The sequence below is a fragment of the Myzus persicae genome, unplaced genomic scaffold (assembly GCF_001856785.1).
Source record: "Myzus persicae strain clone G006 unplaced genomic scaffold, MPER_G0061.0, whole genome shotgun sequence".
NCBI classification, from domain to species: domain Eukaryota; kingdom Metazoa; phylum Arthropoda; class Insecta; order Hemiptera; family Aphididae; genus Myzus; species Myzus persicae.
Genome location: NW_019103575.1, coordinates 77,799 through 83,798, shown reverse-complemented (window position 1 = coordinate 83,798; position 6,000 = coordinate 77,799).

The following is a 6,000-nucleotide window of genomic DNA, read 5'->3' as shown; positions in this document are numbered from 1 at the left end:
TAATATTGACTATTTATTTTCAGAAAAAAATGTTTTTTTCACAAAATAAAAATGTCTTAAAAATTTCACTGTATAATATTGTCAATAGATTACGAACTTATAGTTTAATAGTTAACCCACAGGCTGGTGTTGTGCAGTTGAGCACATTTCTAATAATAACCAAACGAAAACGTATTTATTATAGGTTTTAATTTATAAATTATAGAGAATTTATAACTCGTGTATCTACATTCTACAGTCGTTTAGACGTGACTGCCGACTGGAACGGGCAACGGCTACAAATCCAGCTTTTCATCTTTGACTCTTTGAAGACGTTGAGATATTGAGTGGCTCAACTGGGTCCATGTGTTTTTTTGTAGTACTTCAGATCTGCACTTTCTTCTTATTTTCCAACTACATTTGTCGTTCATACCTAGTTTTTTGGTTGTTGCAATTTCAATTAGACTTGATTAATATAATGTTACTCCAACTTTTGACGCGTCTTCTTCCGAGCATACATTCAATCTTTCTGGAAATTCAAACATGTTTGAAATTCATCGATCTTTATAGGTTCATATATGAGTATATATGATAGTGTATTCCCGGCTTATAAGAGACCATCTTGGTCCTTGGCCCTTGGGTCAGTCCCGAGTACGGTCCGAACCCATACCGACAACAAATGTCTCAGGTAACTAGCTGTTATAGTTCCAACGAAAACCCAAGTTTAAATACAAAATGCACGGTGCACCGAACTGGAGCACAAATTTGTCTTATCATTTTTTTGCTTGATAATATGTGTGTCTAGTCGCAAAGTACGCCTTGTTAGATGTTAAAAATTTAAAAACATTTTCATTAGAGTATAATACCCAGCTACAGATTACAGTCTACATCATCAGGTGTGTCATACGAACACGTCATAAAGTAAATAGTAATTTAAAAATGCATACGGTGAGCGATGATAATACGTAATATGACTCTTTTTTATATATATATAATAATGTTTTCAATTGAATTATAATATTATCATTACAAAAAGCTGTGTATGAATATCAATCCACATTCGACCTTGGATCTAAGCTTTCGAATTTAATAGAATTTAATCTACTCTGTGACAGTTTGTACACCTGGATGATGCCGCTGACTCCGTTTATGGAGTCAACGATTCAAAAGCTCCAATGAACGTGCACCACGTGTGACGTGCGACATTTCACTATTCCTGGATTTCAGACTCCACACCTCGCAATGGTCCACAATTTAGACAGATTTCTGTGCTCTGTCTTAAACTGTAGTATAGCGTTGTTGGCCAACCATCATTTTAATTATCTATAGCCGTGATTCGGACGTTCATTGATTGGGGATTCCGGCACTACCTTCAGAGATCTAATTAGATACCGTTCGATTAGGTTCGTCGTCTTTTCAATTGTTTTTACTCGTCGCCACTGGGCACCACTTATAGCGCCTTCGCTGATAGGAACTTACCTGTTGCTGCTGCTCATCGCTCCGAGAATCGTCGCTGAAAAACATAATCTCTAGTAAATATAAATCGTAATATTATATTATAACACCTACGTGGCTATGTAGTATGTAGCATGTAGGTGCCTATTATATAAATATTATGATTTACGACTTGACGTTCAATGTCATTGTCGTAGGTATTATGCTTACTTTTAACTTTTAAGTCTGTCAAGTGTTTTATATTGTGGAGCCGCGAGTACCTATATATTAGTTTGAGTATACTTCATGTAAAGTGATTTGGTTGATTATTTAAAAAAAAATATTTTATAATTGAATATAATACAAATATCAGAAAAATCTGATACATTGATATATATGTTATATAAAAGACAATATGTACTGCAGTGCAGCAATAGTTTTAATTTTTGGGGAAAATTCAATAATAAGTTAATATTATTACAATCATGTTTACTTGTTTAGTTGAATGAGTCGTGTATTTTTAGAATTAACTACGCTCCCTAAAGTGATATTAGTTTTGAGAAAATTGAAATTTTAGATTCCTTCTGCACAATACGACATTTTGTTATTTTTATAAGTATTTGACAACATTTATCAAATTATTTTACCTTTACATTTTGTAATAAGCAAATTCACTATATTCACAATACATAAAAACTAACAGCACACTTTTGAAACTGGTGAATGAAAATATTTGGTATGCCGTACGTGTATAACGATTGTATAATGATTGTTATACAGATGGTCTACTACTAAATTTTTTTGAGATTCTTATATTGACTATTGAACAACTTATTGCCCGTGTTAATTGTACCATGTTACAATAATTGTACCCAGTCTCCCCTACTTATTTAATGTAAGAAATTTAGAAAAAAATTATATAACTAAGTTATTTATTTTTTTAAATGTTTAAGTAAACATAGGTATTAGGGTATCTGTTTTTTTATGTTTAATTTTCATAAATAATAATAAATAGAAAACTATACTTAATACTTATATGGTTATATCTTATAAACTATCTCATTGTACCTAAATTTACAGTATTATAATAGTACAATAAATTGATTTAAAACAGCTTATATACCTCTGTATTTATTGTTGTTTTTGGTTGATAAACTCCATGTAAAAAGTTCGCCATTACTTCATAAAAGCACCAATTTGGTTTGTATATTTCGTCTCTTCCGGATCCAGTTTTTGTGCTGCTTTTCACCTTTTGCGCCAAAGGCCGATAAGTCGCCATAAGCGAATCCTTCTTCTTTTTTAATTCCACTATTTCAATGTCTTCGCTGAAGTTGTCTTTAATCCTTTTCCAGGCATTATTGACAAGATTTCTATTTTTATGCATTGGGTCCTTTGGATTCCAAATTAATGACTCCTTTTCAAATAATGACTAAAATTCCAATGTCTTCTCATTAGACCACTCCATTTCGATGACATTTTAATAAACACAATACACTAAAAGGTATTTAAATTTAAATAGTTAAAAAAAATTTAATTTAATTTAATTAAAGATTAATTAAATATTTGGTATATTTCTACTTTACGAGACACCTTTTTTTTTTTGCAATTTTTATTATTGAAACTTAAGTAGTTAAGTACGCTGAAAACGATGGTGAAGTCAGAATTTGGCGCTCGGACATAGTTACGAAGTTATAGCACTTCAAAGTCAGTAGATATCATGTTAAATAACTTTAAAAAATGCCCGATTTTCGTCGGGCTATTCTGGCCAGGTCTTACTGACTAAACGTTGCCATGCTGTATAACTCGGGTTCGATCCCGGGTGTTCACCGCTGTCAATGCTGTCGTCGCTTCTGTCACCGCCACCTTCATTGCCATCATGACCAACGTGTTCGGTGTTGTTTATGTTATAAACTAGACCTGCATGTTTTAGAAATTCAGCTGTCGGGTCCAATTTATGAGCCCGACAGTGTTTTGTAAACATATACTTGGCCAAGTATCCCGCATAAAATGATTTTTTACGACAGTAGTTTGACATGGAGGCTTTTGAATGCCTCCATGAACTCTCAATGGTATTAGAATGGACGCCTGTCTCCGGGTCTTTGAAATGGAGACTATGGTTAACTGTCATATGCACATAGCCTTAGGTATTGTAAGCCTAAACAATAATTATTTAATATTTTAGTAATTATTTTACATTATTAAATTTATAATTAAAATTGTAGGTATAAAATATACTACCTTCCAACAATCTGAAATTATGGTCGTCCCAGGCTTTATCCATTCTTTTATAATGGCCAGTAGGGTTGTGGCGTTGCGGTTTTCAACTGGGACCATAAGACAGTTGCCGGTTTCTCGTTCATAGCCCCCAAAAACCCATTGCCTTTCAACCCTATGGCCCCGGTGGTGTTTTCGTCGTCCAAACTTCGATTCATCGATTTCTACCGTGTGCCCATACCCGCCTAGCTTCACCTTACGTACCACCATTGCATCGTATGTCACTTCACGGCAAAATGATGACCAATCCGTAAGTGTTTGGTGGGCAAGTCTTAATATTTAAATATTGACACCGATTGCCAAGTGCACGGTTCGTGTGGAATGACGTGCCTCGTGCGATTACTACTGTAGTGATATTATTATTATATACCTAATGGTGTTAACAATAAATAATAGTCTATTTTTGGGGGAAATCCAAGATTAAATTTTTTACCAGCACGAGTCACTCGTGTTGATCCGACACCGACGGGAAACCGCTAGTGACTCGGCGAGTAAAAATAATAGCCGTGCTTTACGATTAAATATCCCACACACGACTCGCAAAGTAGTACGATTGACGAATATTCGCCGATTACACGAGCCGTGTGGGACCGGCTTAAGACTTAGACAACAACAACTACACATGCGGGCGAGGCGTCGTCTTAACCTGTTCTCTGAAGGCACAATGCCGCAATTCATCAATACATACGAGGTGCATAATAGTTTGTGCAGTGTTGTGCATAGTAGTTGAAAACGTAAATGTTTGTAATTTTTTTAATTTTTGTATGAATACAAACTTTCCACTTTAAGTAAAAATATTTTTAATGAAGTAAAAAAAAATGTTTGAGTAATAAATTAGGTACGTTAATGTGTATATAAATATATTTTACTATATATTGATAATTAATACACCTATAAATGGGTATATATTTTTAATATAGTCACAAACTATGGTCGGGAAAATCACTGATATAAATAGCTTATAACCAACCCAATCTTCCCCCATAGAGCATGTAATTTTGACTTTATGAAACAACATCGCCAAAAAGTCGTTTTCCCAGATAATTTTCCGGCATTTGTCAAATCAATATGTACTAATAATTGTTTTGAATATTGACAATATTATCCATACACGTCCGATGTCCATGTAGACAGGTGATTGTTGATATTAATTTGCAATGAATATTGGCGTTGGTGAATGGGGACATAGCTTGAAACGAGATTTGATAGGGATAGAATGGTACAAATGTATACGATCCTCAAAATGAACATTTTCTCCGGCTGAAATCATAATCCGGCTCATATCATTTTTTATATTTGAGCTTCTTTAGTTGAAATATATTATTAAGTTTTACATAAGCACTGGCGGAGTTTTCATACAACCATTACAAATAAGAAAATAAAAAAGGCGGAGTTTACATTATACCTTTTCATTACCTTTTTATCCAACCGGTATTCTGTCGGAGTTTACAATCGCCCTGTATGATATAGGTAAGTATATGTAGGTACCTACGCCTAGTGTCGCAAAGCTACAATTTAATATTTTAACAACAGTCAACAGATATTATACCTATATGGCTATATATACGTCAATAAAAAATATGTACATAATTATATTTTTTGATTTTTTTTTCAGATAAGCGTCTAACTAAAAGTTATTTAAGCCAAATTACCAATTATACCAAATTTATTATTTTTTAAAAGTTTAAATTGTCAATAAAATAAATAAATGAATATAAAGCGAGTTGAGGGCCTTACAACTAGCGCTCATGAACAACCATCATTCTACCCCCAGATTGTGGTCAGGTATGAAATTGAACCAGAGCTTAATTTTCCATACAGTATAGTATGGGTGTGTAGAATCTGCGACAAAATGTTATTGGATAAGGCTACCGCAATAAACCATGCGTTGATATGCAAGATGAATATTACCGAGAAAAAAGATATTCCGATTGTTGATTTGGAGTTAGTAAGTGAACATTTCTGTTTATAAGTTGCAATTACAATTTTACAAAATACTTAAAATAACTAATTAACATTTTTCTATTCTAGGAATATACATAAAAACATGTGTTATTCACTTATGACTTATTCATGAGAACATAAACTCAACTAGGACTATTAAATTGTTTATAGTTCATTATTATTTTATATTGACTATGATAAATATGGATAAAATATATCATCATTAGCTGTATGTCTGTATTAGTTTTTAAGGAAGCAATTTATGTCAATACATTTATATATTATATTGCGAAGGGGGGGGGGGGCAACAACCATGGGGTACTTTTCATGTAATATGAGGTGGGAACTACAGTTCTCCCAAATATTTTA